The following is a 21,281-nucleotide window of genomic DNA, read 5'->3' on the forward strand; positions in this document are numbered from 1 at the left end:
AGTTTCACTGCAGTTTGTATTGCAGCAAGATGGAGAGGGTTGATTTGAGTCCCACAGCTGGGGAATTGCTGGTTTTGAGAGGCACTGGTGGTGCAGGGGCTGTGTGCAGGGGCTGTGGGACAGACGGACAGAGGGATGGACGGAGGGAGCTTTGCCTTGCCCGGCTGCTGCTTTCAGGGCTGCTTCCTCAGGAGGGGCTGCTTCTTTCTTTGCAAAATTCCATTGCAAATTCTGATAAGTGTAATTTTACTGCATGGCATAATGACCAACCTTCTGTGTGCCTCAGACTGAAGAAGAGAACAAATGTTAACTATTCAAAATCACATATTTATCTTTTTTTTAGTAAATGCATGAGACTTCAATCTTCTTGCCCTGAATGACTTTAGATTTATCTTATTTCTACTTTAGCTCAGCCCCTCCTCTGCTCTGCTCTCAATCCTCCTCCCCAGGAGCCTGTGCTGGCTATGCAGGTCTCGGGGCTGCCGGCCTGGCCTCTGCTCGATCCTGGCACTCTGGGCTCGGTCCCGGCACACGGGGCTCGGTCCCGGCACTCTGGGCTCGGTCCCGGCACTCTGGGCTCGGTCCCTGCACACGGGGCTCGGTCCCGGCACTCTGGGCTCGGTCCCGGCACTCTGGGCTCGGTCCCGGCACTCTGGGCTCGGTCCCTGCACACGGGGCTCGGTCCCTGCACTCTGGGCTCGGTCCCGGTACTCTGGGCTCCGTCCCTGCACTCTGGGCTCGGTCCTGGCACACGGGGCTCGATCCCAGCACTCTGGGCTCGGTCCCGGTACTCTGGGCTCGGTCCCTGCACACGGGGCTCGGTCCCTGCATACGGGGCTCGGTCCCTGCACTCTGGGCTCGGTCCCGGCTCTCTGGGCTCGGTCCCGGCACACGGGGCTCGGTCCCTGCACTCTGGGCTCGATCCCGGCACACGGAGCTCGGGGGCAGAGACAGCTGCAATGAGATCAGGGACAGGCACAGCTGCAGTGGGATCAGGGGGATCAGGGACAGGCACAGCTGCAGTGGGATCAGGGGATCAGGGACAGGCACAGCTGCAGTGGGATCGGGGATCAGGGACAGGCACAGCTGCAGTGGGATCAGGGGATCAGGGACAGGCACAGCTGCAGTGGGATCGGGGATCAGGGACAGGCACAGCTGCAGTGGATCAGGGACAGGGCACAGCTGCAGTGGATCAGGGACAGGCACAGCTGCAGTGGATCAGGGACAGGGCACAGCTGCAGTGGATCAGGGACAGGCACAGCTGCAGTGGATCAGGGACAGGGCACAGCTGCAGTGGATCAGGGACAGGCACAGCTGCAGTGGATCAGGGACAGGGCACAGCTGCAGTGGGATCGGGGATCAGGGACAGGCACAGCTGCAGTGGATCAGGGACAGGGCACAGCTGCAGTGGGATCAGGGGATCAGGGACAGGCACAGCTGCAGTGGGATCAGGGGATCAGGGACAGGGCACAGCTGCAGTGGGATCAGGGACAGGGCACAGCTGCCACAGCAGCTCGGGGTCGTGCACAGCACAGCTGCCCTGCCCCTGTAACAATGTCCCAATGGTTCCAGGACCATCATTCTCCTGCCTGAAATCGTTTGGTTTTCCTCTCCTCTACTAAAGCCCTCATTCTTGTCATACATTTCTTATAAAACTAGAGCTGCACACTCGTGGCTGAGCATTTATGTTCTGAGTATGTGCTCATATAAGCACAGAGTCTTAAGGATTTTGCATTTCTGTGTTTTAAAGGAGGGAAGAACCAACCCTGTGAAGTCTCACACGAATAAAGCAACAACAAAATCTAGAAAAAAAGTCTTCAAATAATTACCTAATGAGCTTTTAGGACTGAAACAGACCATGCCTTATGGGGAGAGTGTGAGTTTGAAAGGCTCCAGCAATATGAGTTATCACACATCCCTGGATAGTACATCACACCAAAATCCTGTTTATTTAGGCTGTTGCTGTTGGCAGTGAATCTCAAGCAAGGACATGCAGCATACTGAGAAAGGCGAAATGGCAAAGCAGAAGGGTTGTCCATACCTGGTCTCAGATCTGTAATAGCCTCAGACAGAGATCCAGAGGAGATTTCTCCTCTGCCCACTGTCTCTGTTCATTAAATCCTGTATGGTACTTGCAAAACATCTTGGTGCTGGAGTGTTTTTCCTAGTCTCACAAATACATAAAAATGTACTCTGTACTGCTGTCGCTAGAAGGGTTGGAAAACAAAATTTATGCATTGTCTAAGTAAGAACAAGGTAAATCCTGACTTGAATAGTTTTGTATTAGTTAATAGTATTTTAGAAGGTAAATATTATCTCCACTTTTTTTCATTCTTTCTTTCTTACTTCTCCTGCGCCCCATTAGATGTGTACCTGGATATTTTGCTTTCAGGAAATTTGAAGATTTATTTAATATTAGTAGAAATAGACTTGATTTGAAAAATTTGCATCTAGATCCTAATGTCTTACTTCTCGGAGTTCTGGGAGACATAATTTGTATTGTAGTGCTTGGGATCTGCATATGAGTTTATAATTCAAATGCCACCAAAATAAACCTGTTTTTTGGCTTGTGCCTGTTTGTAATTGTGATGAATGCAGAATCTGTTGGTTAGGGAGGTCTTTCCCAGCAGTTGTGTACAAAGTAATTTGCTCATTACCCTTCCCTTCTTCTCACACCTCATCTTCTTTGAAAGTCGCTGTTTATCATTTTATGGCACTGGTGAGTAAGTGCTGCTGAGTCAATGCTCGATCACTTTCCGGCTGGGCCTGTGTGAGTAATTCCCTGAGATGCCAGGCAATGCAATTAAATGTGCAGAGCATTATGACTTCAGCATGACTGCAGCGTGGTGCTGTGGTCACCGTGCCATCCCCCAGGCTCAGGCTGGCAGGGATACCAGCTGGCCACAGGGCAGTGCTCCCTCTGGGTTCTCATTGCCCCCTGCAGCAGTACCACCAATGGCTCCCACTCTCATCACCTGCAGCTGTTTTGACAAGAAATGTTGCAGAGGAATTTTTTGCTCAAGAGCATATGAAATGTTTTCTTTTACTGGAGAGGCGGTGTTTTACAAAGAAAATGACCAGTGAAATAATTCTTTTTGGAAATTTCTACAGTGGTGGTAGATAGTCTGTGCATCTGTGTATTGATGTATATTTAATTTTTGTTACTAAAAAAAAAATCGATGTGACATGAAGGACAAAGCATTCCTTACTCTATCAGATGAAAGTTTTGGAAATTGCAATTAGCTATTTTTTATGCACCTTTGTTAATCCTATGACTCATTCAATGTGGTTGATTCAAATGTCAAATTTTACTACAAGATTAATGTGGCCTGGTTTTGTAGCCTCTCATACTTTGTAGTCATTGCAGCTGCTCTGGAACAGGTTAAAGAATTGAAAATAGGAATGTTGCTTATATAAGATGGCCTGTAGGGCAGAGGGTAGTCTGAACCTTTAGAGCTGTTTTGTGGGGACAGTGGCTCTGAGTTTCATGATGGTGCTCTGAGAGAAAATGACCTCTTTCTTTCTACTCTTTAATCTTGTTTTAGGGTCTCCTCTGCTGTACAGCCACTTGTGATATGGTACCAGATTAAATTACTATTACTTCTTCCTTTCATTAGGCAGAAAGACACAGGGCTGATTACTGACTTTCCTCAGCTTCCAGTGTTCCAGGCTGTGCCAGAGCTCCTGGGCAAAGCTCTGGGTCTGTGTTGCTGTTGTTGGAGGAGCTCTGGGGGCACACCTGGGCTGGCCAGAGCAGCCACTGAGGGACAGCAGCAGCCTGCCCTGCCTGGCTCACACCTTGGCTGATCTTGTGCAGGGAGTGCTCCCAAGCACTGGAACATTCCTGGAGGACATGCTCTGGCTCAGCTGGCTGCAGAGGGAATGTGGTTTGCCTGGAGACCCTGCGGGAATCCAGCCCAGAAGTGCAAAGCTCCTGGAGCGCCTGGCTGAGTGCTCTGGGACACGTGTGTGGGTTCAGATGGGGAAGGTGGAAATTCCCAACCATTCAAACTATGCTTTGGTCACATGGACTAAAATCATATTTCCTCAGCCAGTGCAGTAGTCCACAGCCACAGTTAATGGCCAGTGCCTCTCAGCAGGTGTAGGTCAGCACAGATGAGAGGTGGTAAGGGACTTTGTTCCTGGTAATGAACTCCCTGATTCCTATGGCTCCTGGATTGCCATTGGTTTTTTCAAATGCAAATACTTCAAGTGCCTTGAGCATTTACTAGGATCTGTCTAAAACTAGAACACCTTCTGTAAACAAGAGAATTTAAAAGTCAGTGAATTCAGGAAAGGCATCAGTTCCCCTGCTTTCAGGTTTTATTATAGCCCTGAAGTTCTCTGGAGAAGTATTAAAGCATTACAGAGTGGGATATTTGGCATCCGCATTGCCTCAGGAATATTTAAAGGCTAAGGCTTGTCATTCATCATCTCGAATCACTGAGAGTAAAACCAGATTTTATACTAGTAAAACTTCTGGAGCAACACAGTCAAGCAAGCACCTAGGGCAAATTTCACCTGTAAGGAGTTTGGTAAATGAATGAAGTAGTACCATAAAAACCTGTTCTGACTCTGCTCATAATTGAGGATTCACTGTAGAAACCATAATGATGTTAAGCATTCTGTGTGCAAAGGGGAATGTATAACACGTGTGTCAAAAGGTCCTGCATCGCTGGAGGATGTTCTCCAGGCTCTATAGTTAGCTGTGCTCCTTTTGCTATAGTAATCTTCATTTGTGTTTAAAGGGGACCTCTTAGGGACTAGAGAAAGGTCTGTGTTGTTGGTACTTGTTGGATAAATCTTGTGATGGCCAAAGAACCCTGCATCTGAAATCCTAGGAGAGATGCCTTAAAACTAGCTCTGTAATCATTCCTTGTGTGATGGAAGCCCAGTTTGGCACAGATCTGTCAGAGCTTGGAGCTCCCCCAGAATGCAGAGCATGGAGCCAGGGATGCTGTTGGGATGAAGTTCCTCAGGAGAACCTAGGGTTAGCCTGAAATCCTGTGTGGTCAATCCAAGTGCAAGATACTGTCACACATAGCCTGGGGGGAAAACTGCTTTATCTGAGGAGGAAGACTCTCAGAATGTCACTTCACTGAATCCAGCTTTTGACTCCCACACAAAGGGCTCTGGAACTGCTTCCTACCAACTCAGGGACTGACACTGACAATTTCTAGGGGTTCCTTCAGCCTAGCAGAGTGTTGGAATGAGTTGGTATTCCTGAGATGTCCTCCTCATCTGCTGCCTGACTCCCCTGTGTTCCCTGCATACCAAAGGTGCAGCAGTTGCTGACAGAGGAGTCTCCATTCCTGCCATAGCTCTGAGCAGGGCGTCCAGCCAGCGTGGGGCTTTGGGATAAACACACCATAATCTGGGGTTCCTCTCTTTTCCTGCTTTACCTTATTCTTGAAACTCCTCTTTCTTACCTTCCCCGTTCTTTTGCTAATTTTGTTGTAGGACCTCATCTTCCTGCTTTAGAAATTCTGCAGTTTCTGATTACATTGTGATAGGGTCAATATAAAGACATTTCACTGGCTTCCAGTTTAAACTAATCTGCCTTTGCTCTGGGGTTTATTTACTGAGATATACCAAATTTTCTCCTTTGTCCTTAATTTTTGTATGATAAATTTCCAAGCTGTTAATTCCCTTTCATCCATCCTAGTGATTGTCATAAAGGTTGTTCTCTCCATCAGAAATTCATTTTGAATCCCTTTCTCGAATACAGCTGAACAGCCTGACGTATTATCCAGGAGAAATTACTTGTATGTCTCATAATAATGTTAACAAATCTCTTTCTTTACTGAAAATTACTCAATTGATGTGTTTAGAATCAGGTTCACCTTTTTCCAAGCCATATTGCATTACTCCTTCATATTGAGGTTGGAATTGATGAATTCATATTTTTCTTTCCCTGCTGTTATCTCCGGTGAATAAGCCCAATGTTTATGGGAAAAAAATTGTTTTTAAATGCATAACTGTATTATTTCCCATCAATTTTAATATTTTTCTTTCTACTGCACTGTTCTGTGTCATGTCCCTCTTTCAGCATAATAGTTCAGTTCCCCTGTGTTGATGATACTGCATAACTTTGTGTATCATCAAATTTCATTAGTATAAATTTACTCTTTTTGTTAAATTATTTTGCTCATTAATGACCTTACAGTCTCTCATCAGGCCCTTGCTTTTTTTATTCAAACGTTGAATTTTTGCTTATTTTTAAACTTTATCTTTAAAGTTTATCCACCATTTATTCTCATTGCTAATTGCCATCTTTTCATCAAAGCTAGCAGGTTTTTTTAGTTTCTTGCTTTATCAAAGTGGTGTGTCTTTGAGGGGAAGAAGTTTCAGAGGTGGAATGTAGAATTGGTGAGTGAGTAGCAGTCCTTCACGGGGATGAGGGTCAGAAATGGGATGTTAATTGTGGCACATGACAAGGCAGCAGGGTTGTCAGAGCGAGCTGATAACGTGGTCAGTTTGATAGACTCAGGTGAGGTTTTAGAAGAAATTATAGATGCATAGGGAATGAGTTTGGGGCAAGGGCAGTAATAGAGTCCCTTGGAAAGGGAATCAGCTGGCACACAGGGAATGTACTTTTCATACAAAACTGATTTCCATTTTCTTTGGTTCAGGAGCCAGCATTGCATCTTTAGACTAACTGATGAAGTTTGGTGATGAATACTGCTTTGGTAATTGTACTTTGCTAAATCCTTCACCCTTAACTGATACCTCCTGTAGGAAATCAAACTAAAAATACATCATTTGTCCTAAAGTGGCAGAATTCAGGAATCAGAGCTGCTTCTTTTCTTGAAAAATGCAATGAGTTTATTGCTGCTGACTGGCACTGCTCTCTGCCTTGGACGTTGTAACGTTAAACCAAGTGCTAGAACTGTATTCACTGGGAAAATGATGACTCTCTTAGACTCTCAGTACTTAGGTAATTAGAAGTAGTTGGATTATAACTATTAACATAGCATCAAGAAGTGATGCATTTTTTATTCCTGAAGCTGCCTCAGTCTGGAAGCTCATGCAGTCCTCAGATCACACCAAGTGGCCATGAGCTTTTTGTCTTCTGCTCTTCCTATTCCTACACAGGTGGTGAGAAACTTCCATATTGGAAGTCTGAGCTTATTCCACAGCATTTATTACAAAAATGAATGGATAGAGTGTAAATCTGATTACTTCTATTAAATAGAGCCAGTGCAGTTTAGATGTGAATAGGATAGTGAGAATCTGAAAGAAAACTACAAATACTGTAATTTGTCCTTTTAGAAGTTCACTTTAAATGAACTTCAGTGGGAACACAGACAAGCTGTATAACACTGTGACATATCAAACCTATCCTTCCTCTGTAACTATTGTGACATTAGTGAGAAATGTATCATAAGGCTGAGCTTTTAACACATTGTCATGTGCTAAATGAATCCTGGCTGGCTTAGCCATTCCCTTGTTCCCCTGGTTTCTGGGTCCCGCACGAAAAGCGTGACTTCCAGCAGCTGGGGGAGAAAGCAACACACTAAGAATTCATGGAGGGGATGAATAAAGTTAATTTTCAAATACTCCTGATGAGTTCCTTGGCTGTCAGCTACTTCCATTAGGCAGAAACCGGGTGAGTTCCAATTTGTGCCTCCAAAAAATGCTGAAAAGTGTCTGCTGATGCATTATTAAATCTGTAGGGCCAAATTTTCTGCCAGTATAAAAATTCCACTGATGACATTTAGAGCATCCAAAGATTTGGCCCATTATTAAAGCGTTCATTAGGATTAATTCCTTGTATTGACACTATAATTTATTTGGGAGAGTAAGACACCCAATTGCAATATTTTATTTTAAGAAAATGCTGGTAGATGCCTATTCAATCACAGAATTATTTAAAAATCACTGAAAACTAGTGATTGCTGTATGAGAGAAGCATTGGGTGAGAAGACAGAGGAGTGAGTGGTAAAATCCAGTCAGGAGCCTGAAGGAGGTGGAACTCACCAATGCTTTCAGTGTCTGATGTTCTCAGGCCATAAAGAAGACAGACCAGTGGGAATGTAGAGTACTAATGGACTACTGCCCTAATCCAGACAGCTTCCTAAACACCTGAAATAGAGCAGTGCTGAAGGTTGTGGCATGCTGGATACAATGGATGACTTTGAAAACGATGCTAATTCTGCTTACCGTATAGCAAGTAAAGTGGTTTACCTGGTATTTTCTTTAGGCAGCAAAGACTTTCTGTCTTTTGAGCTTGTAGCATTTCTGCCTCACATTTTTTGCATTCAGTGGGGTTACACTGCACTTGTTTTGCAGTGGTGAAGGAAAGAATAATTCTAAATGCAAGTAACTGTTTTGGAAAGGAAAAAAAGCCATTACAGAAACTGCATTTTTTAAAAACCATCACTTAATCTTAGAGTTTGCTGCAAGGACTTGCTTGGCTCTAGTCATAGATTATTTACTGGAGAGCTGGGTTGTGGAATTATCTGGTAAAGATAGAGAGCAGCACCTTTTTATCTGTCTCTTGCTGTATTCATAAATCTAACACCTTTTAAACCTGTGATTGTCAGCAAGGCACTGATTGCTTTAACTGCAGGCAGACTGGGCTGAGACCAGTGGGTTCTTCCCTTCATTGAGTCTCCAAGTGTAAAGGTTGCTTCAGCTGTTGAAACATCCTCAATTTCAGGTGCTTTTTGAGAGGGAGAAAAAGCAGTGTTGCCAGATGGTACTTTCTGGACTAAATGAACAGAGAGGTTTAATCAGAGTTAATGCTGCTGACATGCACGTCCTCCTGCTGGCCCTACAATTTACCTGCCCGGGAAAGGTGCTCACCAAAGTCTGGCTGCTCTGCTGGGGCTGAAATGGTTTCCTGTCATTTTCTTGCATTTTAACTTTGCTAGGTCAGCAGCAGTCTTAAGAAACTTCATGAAGAGTAAGAATTTATTAATGAATGGTGAAACCTTTAAGATCCACTGGAGAAGCACTCTTGGAAAGCACATGCCACAACATCAGATGCTGGGGCTCCTGAGTATTCCCAGAGCTTTATGGGGACATGTGAACGAGACCTGCCTGGCCTTGTTCTTTAGTATCAGTGCTTGAGTTTCCTACAGAACATGGTTTATATCCACATTTGCACCAGAGCTGTGCTTGTACTAGAGTTAGGATTCAGTACTGAGGCTTTTAAACTCCACTTCAAAGGTGGCATTATTGCAATAAGCTGGTTTTGTGTTTAATGATTGAGATGACATACTATGCTATACCTGAAATCCTGAAATTTAGCCATAAAATCTCAACTAACTGCTCAAAGAAAGCAGCAGTATGAGGGACTATTTTTAGTCAATTATCCTGAGCAGTGACCAATTTGCTTGAATTGACACATTTCCTTTTTAACACCATTGCCTGGGTTTACAAAGGGTCAGCAAACCTGGGGGTTTCTGAGTTTTGTGCAGTGCAGAGGGTGTGAGGTGCAGGAAGCCTGGCTCCTGTCACCTGCCTCTGCCAATGGCTTGGGCATCTCTGGGACTTCCCTTTCTGGGACTCAGGTCACCCATCTCTGGATTACAGATGTTAACACTGACCTCTGGACAGGGCTGATCCACTGATCAGCTGGGGCTTGGTGCAACTCATTAGTTATTCATGCCCAACCACATCTTTATTAAACTGCTCTGGAGCTTAGTACTGGCAGGGGCTTTTGGGCTGCTGTGTTCTCATGCACTGAGACCCCAGAGCTGATGTGGACAGCACAGGGGGAAGGGCCAGGAACAGAATGGGAACATTGGAAGAGGCACTGCAGAAGGGCAGGACGTGCTGAGCTGGCTCTCCTGCTCCAATAAAACAAAGAGCCAGCTGGAATGAGAGCAACTGGGCACATATCCCAAGTGCAGGTGTGTCCAAGGTGTGATGTAGGACAGTGGTGCTTGGACCCAGCTGTCCGTGGCCTGGGGTGGTGTGGGAGTGTTTGAGTTGAGCTCTTGCAGCACAGGAACAGCCTGGCAGGGCAGGTTCTGTGCATCTCCAGTGTGAGCTGTGCTAGGCTTATGTGACAAACACCAAAATCTCTCTTCTGGCAAGAGAAGCTGCATGGGAAGGAGGGCCTGGCAACTCAAGGCTCCCTCCAAAGGGTTTGGAGGGCTTGCAATGGATACACACTGGATACTGGTGAACATAAAAGGTGAATGGGTACTTTACCATTTCTTCAGCAACATTTTATTTTTTTTTTTTCCTGATAGAAATAAAACTTATGCTTGCCTGTGACAGGTTGAGAATTAAGCTGTTCCTCACCTTTTTTGCAGTCTTTTTATGCTGTGTTGCTGCTTGGTTTAAAATATATTTGCTTTTTCTCGCCTGTGGAAACAAGCACAACTGAAGAAGAAAGCTTGCTAGGAATAAATTGGCACCTCTTCCTATGCAGTGTTAAGATGAATAGAAAGGTTTTCTTAACCTTGTGCTCTTGAGAAGTGTTTTGAGCCTTTAACTTCTTCTGATTCTATCTGTTTCTGCTTTCTTACATTACTTTTCTCATGTCACCCCTAAAATTGTCAAGTGAAAATCAATGTTAAATTGAAGAATTGCATCTGCTGAAGACAGAACTTCACATGTCTTTTGTGCACAGTGAAAATACTTGTGGAAATTGCTTTCTCTGGCCTTAAACCATTTTTCATTTTTAGAGATTGTATGGAAGAACTTAATCCAAATGAGATTTTCAGCTTCAGTTTTTCCAGAGTATTCTTCCCAACATCAATCATGGTGTGTAAAGTGCCCTAGCACACTTCTTAATGGGCCGTGTGTGACAGCGTTCATTTGTCTTTGGAAAAGGAAATGCAAAGTGATGTTAAGAACCAAGTTATAAAATTCATAATAAGGATTGAGTTGCTTATGATTTGCATTACTCCAGTGCTGGGAGAACACCAGCTCAGTAGACATCTTGTTATTCTAAATGCAGCAGAGAAAAGAATTTTCTGGGATGCCTATTGCTTGATTCTTATATGAAGCTCTGGCAATTTTTCAGAAATGGTCAAAAGTCATGAACAGGACTGTCCAAAATCAGAGTATAAGGCTTGGAAAATGGAGATGAGGAATTTTAAAGTAATTAAATGTATTTAAAAGTTATTTTTATTTTTCACCTCAATTTTGGAGTCTTCAGTGTCTGCTCATTTCAAATTTTCAGACTTTTCCTCAGAGCCAAGAGAGCAAGATTTGGGTTTTTTTTTTACGTAGTAACATATAATTCACTTTTCTCACCATTGTGTGCTGGGAGAATACACACACAACAAAATCTCAGGAGATGGGAGGCTCGTATCTGTTTTTACAAAGGTAACAGAGATTGCTGAAAAATTTAGAATAATCCTGCTTAGGACAAGGTCAGTTTGGTTATTCTTTAGTTATGGAAAGGAAATACATTGTGTTGGGCTTGGGCATCACTGTTAGGACGTGAACACACAGGAGAAATAAGAGGCCTGGATGATAATTCATGTGAGGAAGGATTGAAAGGGTTGGGCTTGCTAAGTCTAGAAGCCATAACATGAAAAGTGAAGAAACCAGTTTTGCAGCACTGTTGAACTTGCTCAGTGCCTTCAGAAGAGGATGTATCCTGGCAGTTCAAATTTAACCCTTGAAGTCAAAGTGCCAGACTTAAAGTCTAAAACCAAAATCTGAGGCACTTTGCAGCCTTATGAGGTGAGGTAAGAAAAAACATTCTGGATTTCGTTGTTTCCTTTTTAGTATTCTGTTCTTGAGATGCATATGAGCACATTTTGAGGTTGGGACACACATATATTTTTAACTAAAGGTCCTTGGTCTTTGGGCAAACCCTTGAATGTCTCATGGTGTTTTCCAGAGTAATGAATGAGAGTTTGGGCACACAGGGTGGGTGTCAAGATAGCTCAAGGATGCTGATGTAGTTTTCTAAAGTTAACAAACCTGCTGACACTGCTCTATAGAATGTCACTCAATATTATTTCACTTACACAAGATCAAACCCAAAGGGCTCAAGCATTTCACTGTGGCTGTGACAGAGTTAACAGAGGGAAGCTGCTTCCTGCAAAGACTAACAGATACAGACCCCCAAAAGATGAAGCTATGAAAGAAATTTCAGTGCAGTTTTGTCTACAGATATCTCAGTTGTTGCTTTAGTTATTTCTTAGAGCTTAAATCACTGACCTTCATCCCCTGTTTAGCAGCAGAGCTCCCCTAACATCAAGGAAACGACCTTAATTCAAACTTGCTGAGAATATTTAAACTTGCTGTGAATTGTTGGAAAGAGTCAGAAATAGTTCTTATTCTAAAGTTGCTTTTTGATTAAAATCTCTTTTGTCTGGGCAGTTCCCCACCTGATATGTTACAGTACCTTCAACAGAAGTTGTGTTTCTTGACTGTTTTTTTCCCCACCAGGGCGTGCAGAGGTAATGATGTCCATGGGGAAAAGAGGAGTGGAGAGATGCAGCAGCACAGTGGAACAGATCTGATCTGAGGTCTGGACCCAGCTGTGCTGGTGCTGCAGGTGCTGTAATCAGCACAGCTTCTGTCTGATGTGATCTGGAATACATCTTTTGGGATGGGCACCCTGAAACACAGCCAGCAGCTCTTCCATTGCTGGGAGGTTTGCCCCAGGTGCTTTGTGTACTCCAGGTCATCTGCAGGAGCAGTTTCCCTCACAAACATCCCCAGAATCAGTGTCTGACAATTGGCTTGAGCCGATACAGTCTCACTGAGGGAAGAACTGTAATACCTTGAAGTGACTCATGCACCATAATTTAGAGGGTGGCTGCCTACAATTTCCAGGTGCCATCAATCTCCTTGGTAAGATAATTTCCTGCCTTCATATATACGGAGGAGGAAAGGATACACCATGAATTTCTGATGATGGGGATGATACTTAGCCTTTAGATAGTGTTTTCAGCCTTCAAGCAGTGTACAAGTGGGCCTTAATATTCATCATATCCCTCCAAGTCATTAAATGTTAATATTCCCTTTCTATAGAGGGGGAAGTCGAAGGAGAGGAGTTGGCTAACTTTCTCAGGACTTTGGAAAGAGTCATGGGAGTACATTTCAAGCCTGTGCCTACGTTATGTGTCCCTTCTTTCCCTCCAAGGCTCCTGTGTTTGTGTAAAGGCCTTTACCAGCACTGGACAGGATGCAGTGTCAGCCACAGGGGATGCTGACTTACAATAAGCAATGACTGCTCTGGGACATTATTGAGAAATTTGTCAGCTAAGAGTGAAAACTTAGGAGAAATCTTCCTAAAAGGTGCTTAATGTAAACATGAGCTGTTGAAGTGGCTCTGAGAGATGTCAGGTGGTTCTCTAAGAGACACAAAGTCTTCAAAAAGCTTTCAGCCACAGCATCCAGTGGTGTGACCATGTGGGTGGAATCCTACTTGATTCAATGCTGTTGGTTTTTTCCATTCACTTCAGTGAACTTAAATGAAAATCTTGGAGGTAGCCTTTGTCCATTTTTTATTTTGAAGTACATATTTATTTTATTTCTGTCTGTGTCTGCCATAGCTTCTAGCTTTCATATATCCTGAAACTAAAATACAACTGAAGGCTACAGATGCAGGAGGTTTCTTTTGAAGCAGTGGGGAGTCTGCATGAGGAATCTTCACAGGAGTTGAAAACACTGATATTTGTTTAGAAAACCCTGGTGTCTATCAGAAAGATGTTTTATTCATGGAAGACAACTCATAAAAGGTCAAAAGAATAGGGGAAAGCTTATTTACTCCATTCAGTTAAACAGAGCATTGGCACTGTGGAATGGAAGTGCTGTCTAGTTACACGACCCTTTTTTAATGTGTTGATTTAAAAGTTATATTTTAATCAGCATATTTTCTTAAAAAAAAAGTTCTCATTAACCTCTTTGTTCAATGCAAAAAAGTTAATTATAAGAATGTTTTTAAAATTGGGAAATACTGAATAATATTTTAAGTTTTTTCCCTTTTAGCCTACTTCTAGTCAACTTCTGAAATTTTCAGGGATCTAAAAAAGAGTGAAATTATTTTTGCAACTCAATTTTTTGATCAATTTAGTTTAATTTAATTTCTAAGTGCTTTAATGGCAAGCATTGTAAAAATTCAGTTTTTAAATTTCATGTTCATTTGCTTATCCTGTAGAACTTTCAGTTTTAATGACACAAATTGTGCCACCTTCTATCATTCCAGAATAAAAATCAGATAAAAGATACTGGGCCAGAACAAGCCAAAACAGTTTAAGCAGGTTTTAAACTGGTTAAAAGTGACAGGAAAGGACAGGAAAGGTTAAAAGTGACAAGAGGACATGGAAGGATCACTGCTGAAGTGCGTGTGGGGAAGAAAGCATTACCAGATGTTTGGTGTTTATGGGAATGTTCATAGAGGTGCTCTCTTAAATTCTGTTCACAGAATTCGTAAGAATTTTGTATTTTTAAGAGCTTTGCCTTCCACTAAATTAGGCCAAAATAGGCTAGTTGGCTGAAAACCAATGAGAAAGGAGACAAATGGACACTTGCACACAGGCATGCTTGGCAAAGCATGATTTCCAAAGGAAATGAGGCTGAAGAGATGGATTACAAGTGGCAGTAACCTTCAGAGCCCAAACACAGCTCTGCCCCTCTAAACGATCTCCCCTTCCCCCTCCTGTTTGGAAGCATTACAGGAGATGTGATAAGTAAATACAAGCTTAATATAGCTGTTTACTAAAGCTCTTGGGGAAAGTCTAGCAAAATATGCTTTCATAAATAAGCCAGAGCTAATTAAGAACCACTTGAAAAGCTAGCACAGGGGAAGGATGCAAGAAAATTACCATGTAACGTGTGTGTGGTTAGCAAAGGCATAATTCCAGCTGAGACCAGGCAGAAACCTGACTGGGAGCTGGATTTATCCATTCTTTCTCATCTTGGGCAGCATCCTATTAAACAAATCATGCCATTAAATGTGATTGAATTACCTGACAATAATAATGGCAGCAGAATAAGACCTTTCCTAAGTAACCTGCAGCTAAAAATCTGATAAATGTCTGATAAAGTTAGAAAGAGGGCTGGTGTGTAATTACAAGGAAGATCAATCTTAATGCATGTGTTTATTTTTCAAGTCCAAAGCAATGAATTGTATGCAAAATAGAAGGGGATGGTGGCTCCCTGTAATGTACTGGGAAATGCTGTACCTGTCCTGAGCTGGCCTTCCTGGGGCACGGCTAGGGAAGGAAGGCAAAGCTCTCTGCACAGTCAGTGGGTGGCTGTGCAGTCTGTGCCAAGGGCTGGCCACACACACCTGGCAGCTCTTGCTGCTGCTCCCATCTGCTCTGGGATTGCCTCTGGGAAGGCACTTGGGTGGGAATCAGCCCCTGGGAGGGCACAGCCCTTGGGAAGGGGTGTGAGCACTGGGTGTGAGCCCTGTGTGTGTATGAGAACTGTGTGTGTGTGAGCATTGTGTGTGTGTGCGAGCACTGTGTGTGTGTGAGCCCTGTGTGTGTGTGTGAGCATTGTGTGTGTGTGTGTGAGAGCCCTGTGTGTGTGTGTGAGCACTGTGTGTGTGAGCCCTGTGTGTGTGTGTGTGTGAGAGCCCTGTGTGTGTGTGTGAGCACTGTGTGTGTGTGTGAGCCGTGTGTGTGTGAGCAGTGTGTGTGTGAGCATTGTGTGTGTGTGTGTGTGTGAGCATTGTGTGTCTGTGTGTGTGTGTGTGTGTGTGAGAGCCCTGTGTGTGTGTGTATGTGTGTGAGAGAGCCCTGTGTGTGCGAGCATTGTGTGTGTGTGAGCCCTGTGTGTGTGTGTGTATGTGTGTGAGAGAGCCCTGTGTGTGCGAGCATTGTGTGTGTGTGAGCCCTGTGTGTGTATGTGAGCATTGTGTGTGCAAGCATTGTGTGTGTGTGTGTGTGTGTGAGCCCTGTGTGTGTGTGTGAGCCATGTGTGTGTGAGCACTGTGTGTGTGTGAGCCCTGTGTGTGTGTGTGAGCAGTGTGTATGTGTGAGCCCTGTGTGTGTGTGTGTGTGTGAGCATTGTGTGTGTGTGTGTGAGCCCTGTGTGCTTTGTGTGAGCCCAGCACGTTGAGGCTCAGGGGAGATGCACCTGTCACAAGCAGGGGTGCTTTCAGCATGGTTCTACATTGCATGTGGGGAGAAGGGAACACCTTTGGGGGCTGTGGAGCAGTTTTGTTTGGGGCTCTCAGTGTTTGAAGTCCCAGGGTATGTCAGGCACAGGGAAAAGGCTCTCAGGACATTGTGTCTCTGCTGTTCTCTGTCTGTGTACATTCCATTCACATGGAACACTCCTGGCTGACACTGCTTGCTTTTCTGGCCTGTGAGATCTGTGCCATCACTCTTTGGTTGAGATCTGCTCACAGATTGCCTTAATGTGCAGTTCTGCAAAGACCCATTATCATACCTGTCATATCTGTCTCTCTCACCTGTTGGGAGAAGACCCTGAGAACATCTGGAAACAAATGTAAGGAGCTGCTGCAGACACTTTGTCTCTTGCAGAAAACCTTTGTACCCATGGTGCTGTGCAAACACCTCATTTGTCAGTCCCCTTTGGTACACGGGCACACAGCTATTCCCTCCCCCTGACAAAATCCCTCCTGATGGGGCTGCCTTTGCCTCCCCATGGGATGCATTACTCTGGCCCAGCTTGCATCCTAGCAGCCTTCTAAGCAGAGGGAGATCACAGAGCTTGCAGCATATTTCTTAGGGGAGCTGTCCAGCACTGAGACATTGCAAAGTTCGAGCTGCTGGTCAGGTCTAGGGTTTTGATCCAAGAGCTGCTCTGGCTTGCATTTAGGTGTGCTGCTGCTGCTGCTGCTGCTGCTTTAATGTGCAGTGCTTTATTCAGGCCTAGCCTGGCTGCTCCATGGACTGTGCTCTGGGTGGGAAGCCTGCACAGACACAGTGCCCTTCTGTGGGATGTGAGCTTCCAGTGGCAGCTTCTCCTGGAGACTGGGCAGTCTCAGCAGCAGCTGAGCTGGGATTAGCCAGGCCTACCTTTTTCTCCTGGTTTAGGTACAGGAGAGAGACCTGCAGGACTGACAAAGGTCAGTTCTCTGCTTCAGTTTATTTTCTCTATTACATGAAATGGAGTTTAGTTGTAGCCAGACCTATGGCAGTTGGTGTGTGAAGTGAGAATTTAGGTAAGGACTGAGAAGCAGAACTATTCAGTCATTGTAGATAAGACATTTATAACAGTTTTAGTGCCTCATGATATGGGCAAATGGAGAACTGGAGTTTCTTCTCGATACAGGAGAACCCCAAATTGCCTGATTTGCCTAATCCAGGCAAAGAGCAGCTGTTAGGCATTGTAGGATCTACATACATGCACTACAACAAAGGCTGCTCTTCTCAGAGCATTTCTTACACCTTTGGGCTCTGGAAGAGCAACATGGCATGCTGCTGGAATGACCTAAGAACTGTCCAAGTCCCATGGATGAGATGGGCTGTCCTGTGCTGCAGGGCCATGTTTGATTCAGACAAATCCTGTCTGTTCACATTTCCTTTAATCAGACTTGTCTAAGTCTCCTGTTCTGGAAATCCATCTGTATTTTCTTTCACAGTTTCGATATTTCTAATCATATTTTATATTCATGTTCTGCAGCTTTTGAATTCCAAAGTGCTGTCAAGTTCCATGATTTCACCAGGACTGCCTAGGTGGCATTTCCAACCAGCTGGTAGCAGAAATAGTACATGGCACAGGGGAGGAAAACTAAACTCATATAATCTGTTGCCTTTACACAATCTGCTTGCTGAATTAATTTCACTGGCAGCAGGTGGAAGGAAGGTGAGAACATCAGAAAGGTTTTGTTAAATGGCAATCCTTAACTGCATTTTCATTGGAAGGATCAGGTTTTGGATCTGCCCATTATGTCTGGAGCCTGTGCTGTATGTTGGGGACATGAGATGCAAGTCTGGTTCCAGTTGCTCTTGGGATTTGAGGGGCAGATATGCTAAAAAGGCAAGGTTATTGTAAGTTTTAGTCCCTTCATGCAAAGGTTGTTTTATACCTCAGAACTCCCTGATGGGGTAGCACTTTTTTTTTAACTTTGACACATGAGGTATCAAAGTGGACTCCACAACTCAGTGCCATGCACATCACTTGTTCTAAATGTTATCCTTTTGTAGCCTCTAGAAGCTAAATACCTTCCAACTATGTGTATTTACACATGACAAAAGGTCACAGTCATCTCTAAACAGCTCTGCATGCCTAAAATACTTGGAACTGTGTGTTCACTCACTGCTGCCCAATTCCATGCCACAGCAGCAGCCTCCTAACTGAGCTGCCTTGGAATACAACTGTGCCATTTCTGTAGAGAAGGATGTGCCTTGAAAAGCTGAATTTATTCCCAGTTAAGGGATCTGCCTGGAATTGGGAATCTGTGTTATCCCTTCACCATGTTTCCTTACCCTGCAGTGAGCAGATAGACTTGATTTATCCTGAAAGGTGCTTGAGCCTGGCCTGTTGCAATTAGCCTTAGGTAGATTTTAAATGAGTTCCATGACATCATATCTGGCTACTTCGGTTTTTCCTGTATTTCTGAGGCATCTTTATTACTCATTGTGCTGAATCTGTGATTTGTAGTTTCTATATTTAGTGGTTTAGAATCTCTCTTTACTGGAATGAGTGTTGATTTCACTGTTTGATCCAGGGGAGAGAAACTTCTAGGGCATTTTGTCATTCCTTGGTCCTGGAACCTCATTGTTCACCTCATCTGCTAATCTGTTGGCAATCCTCCACCTTCCTCTGTATGTATCATTTGTACACATGCAAATCTTTTTTTAAAGCCTGGTTTTCTACTTACACTGACAAATTTGTAATCCATTGCATTGCTTTAGCCTGAGACTACTTTTATATTTTATATTTTTGATAGCCTCATGTCAGAAGTAATAAAGTTGCATAGAACCTCAGATAAACTGTGGGGTTTATTTGTGGCTGGTAAGAAGCTTATGTATTCTCTGCCAACATCTGGCAGCTCAGAAGCTGGGGTGGAACTGACTGGGAGCTGCTCTGAGTGCAGACTGTGCTTGCTCCAGTGCCCAGCACTGTGCTTCTCCACAGGGTCTGTTACACACCAGCCTGTCTTGTCTTCCCTGGGGAGGGGAGGCACTGAGGGCTGAAGAGAAAACTGCAGATGGAGTTTGAAAAAGACCTTTTTGTCACCCAGCCTAATCTTGATTGCAAAGAACTGGATTTTTTCCCCTTGTTTGTTCCCCCCCCCACCCCAGTTTGTTAATGATAATGTCAAGTGGGGAAATGCTGTGTAGTTTCTATCAGTCTTTTCTGAATGCAACTGCTTCTACACATCATAGGTAACTTTAAAAGAATATTTATTCTAATTTTCTTTTCTCTAGATTATTTTACCTTTTTCTTTCTTTTCTCTAAAATACAGTATCTGCAGCTGAGTGCAGTGTGTTAGCTCACAACAGTTGGGTGAAATAATTCTGCTAGACCTCCTGTGCTTTACAGAAAATATCCTGGAGCCAATATTAATTGCTTATCCAACTTGAAGGTAACTCTGGTCTCTGTTCTTTCCTCCCCCAATTCCATTTTTAATATAATCATTCCCATCAGCATTATTTTCAGGTTTTCTTGATTTTTTCCCTCCTAAATTTAAGTGTGCCGGGCTAATTAGAATGGTGGGGCAGAATTTTAAAGATGCTCCCATTCATCCACAGTTCTACTGAAATGTAATTAAGTAGCAAAGATTACAATGTCTCATGCACATAAATTTTAATGACCCGTATCCATAATAGTCATGCACCATGGATTAGGTAGTTTTAATATCTCTAACCCTTATTCTGACCTGTTCTCAGATATTTTTTAAATCCTTCAGGGTGAATCTTAGAGGGGATCATAGAATTTCTGAGATATTTGTTATGGGAATCAGCTTCTCAGAGGGTTGTTTTCTTTGTTAATCAGAATCCCTCTCTCCTTTGCCCGCTGCCTTCCCTGGTGCATTAGAAAACACAGGGAGAGGGACTGATGGCCTCTGGCAGTGGAATAGAGCTCAGGCACTGTCCAATTCCCATGGCAGAACACTGGCAAATCTTCTATTAACTTTCATGGAAGTTATTTCAGAGTGAGACCAGTTTTCCCATTTAAATAGCAGGAAGACTATTTCTTTAGGCTTACAGCTTGAGCTATGTCCTGTATTAGATTTTATCCAGCATTCCCACTGAAGGCAGTTCTATTTATGTAGTATGCTGCGGGCTCAGGGATTTTTTCTGGTTGATTTTTTTCTGGTTGATGGTTAATCAGCATATTAGCAATAAATACCTCAACATTATGCTGGCTTGCACTGCTTAAACTTAGTATTCATTTAAAATTAAGAAGTCTTATTTCTTTTTGTATGAACCAAAGGCCTGCTTGCATGGCAAATCCAAACCACTTTGCAAACATGTTTCTGAAGTTACTGTGCTTGCCTTTCCCTTGTGCTGGTGGAAGGATTGTGGATTGTGGATTGTGTGGTCTTTGGGCAGCAGGGTGGGTGTGTGCCTGCCCTCCATGCAGACAGGTGCTGCTGCTCTGCTCTCACCTCTGCATGGGAGATTACACTGTGTGCTCATTTACTTCCTAATTGGGCAGATGTGACAGCAGAGCATTTTTGAGCATGGCAAGTGTGAGTGTGCCCATGCCTGCTCCTGTGTGTGGGTATCCAGCCCCTGGCAGCAGCACAGCCAATTCCAGGCTCCCAGGGGGGCCTTTAGCTGCCAAGAGCTCTGCTGGGAATGCACTGTTTACAGGCACTCCAGGCCTTCTCAGAAGCTCTGGGTTCTGTGAAGCTTAAGATTTGTAAGAATCCTACCTAAGCTGCTTTTTGGCAGAAATTATTGGAATTAACTGTTCTGCTTTATTTTTGTAAATTAGGCCTCTATACATCCTCATTTGCAAAGCTGTTTCCCTGCTTTTCTCTTCATTTCCCACTGAAGAAAACAATGGCTTTGTCCTCAGGGAGAAGGAACAAATGAATTTTTCACTCATCTTAGTCCAATTGTCTCTTTAAACTCAGTGACATTTAAAAAGTTCTCTTTTCTCTAAACGTGCTGCTAGGGTATTCCATGCTGCATGTTAGCCTGGGTAATGAAATGTTGCAGCAAATACATGTTCACTGTGGTTACGTTGCATAAAGAAACAGAAAGAAATTATCTTTTCATTTTTCATCAAGTGTGAAAGACACTCTGGGATAAATTGAGTTTCATACTGAAAAGGCAGAGAGTTCTAACTTTAATTCATGGCTAAGTAATCATGTTAAATGAAGATCAGTCAGCTCAGTGCAAGCTACTTTTGAATAGAACTGGGTTGTTGTAAATCACTTCTGTCTATACTGTCAGGCAGATATTTAAGACTTCACAAGA

At 43.7% G+C, this 21,281-nt stretch overlaps 2 protein-coding genes across 11 annotated transcripts in view; one reads left to right on the forward strand and one right to left on the reverse strand.

Moving 5' to 3' along the window:
* The window catches only part of CTNNA3 (catenin alpha 3), a 440,676-nt gene that overhangs the window by 142,797 nt on the left and 276,598 nt on the right, over positions 1-21,281 (forward strand). The gene's annotated exons all lie outside the window — the stretch shown is intronic.
* Positions 1-21,281, reverse strand: part of LRRTM3 (leucine rich repeat transmembrane neuronal 3) — an 85,928-nt gene that overhangs the window by 31,599 nt on the left and 33,048 nt on the right. The gene's annotated exons all lie outside the window — the stretch shown is intronic.

Source organism: Agelaius phoeniceus, chromosome 9 (assembly GCF_051311805.1).
Source record: "Agelaius phoeniceus isolate bAgePho1 chromosome 9, bAgePho1.hap1, whole genome shotgun sequence".
NCBI classification, from domain to species: domain Eukaryota; kingdom Metazoa; phylum Chordata; class Aves; order Passeriformes; family Icteridae; genus Agelaius; species Agelaius phoeniceus.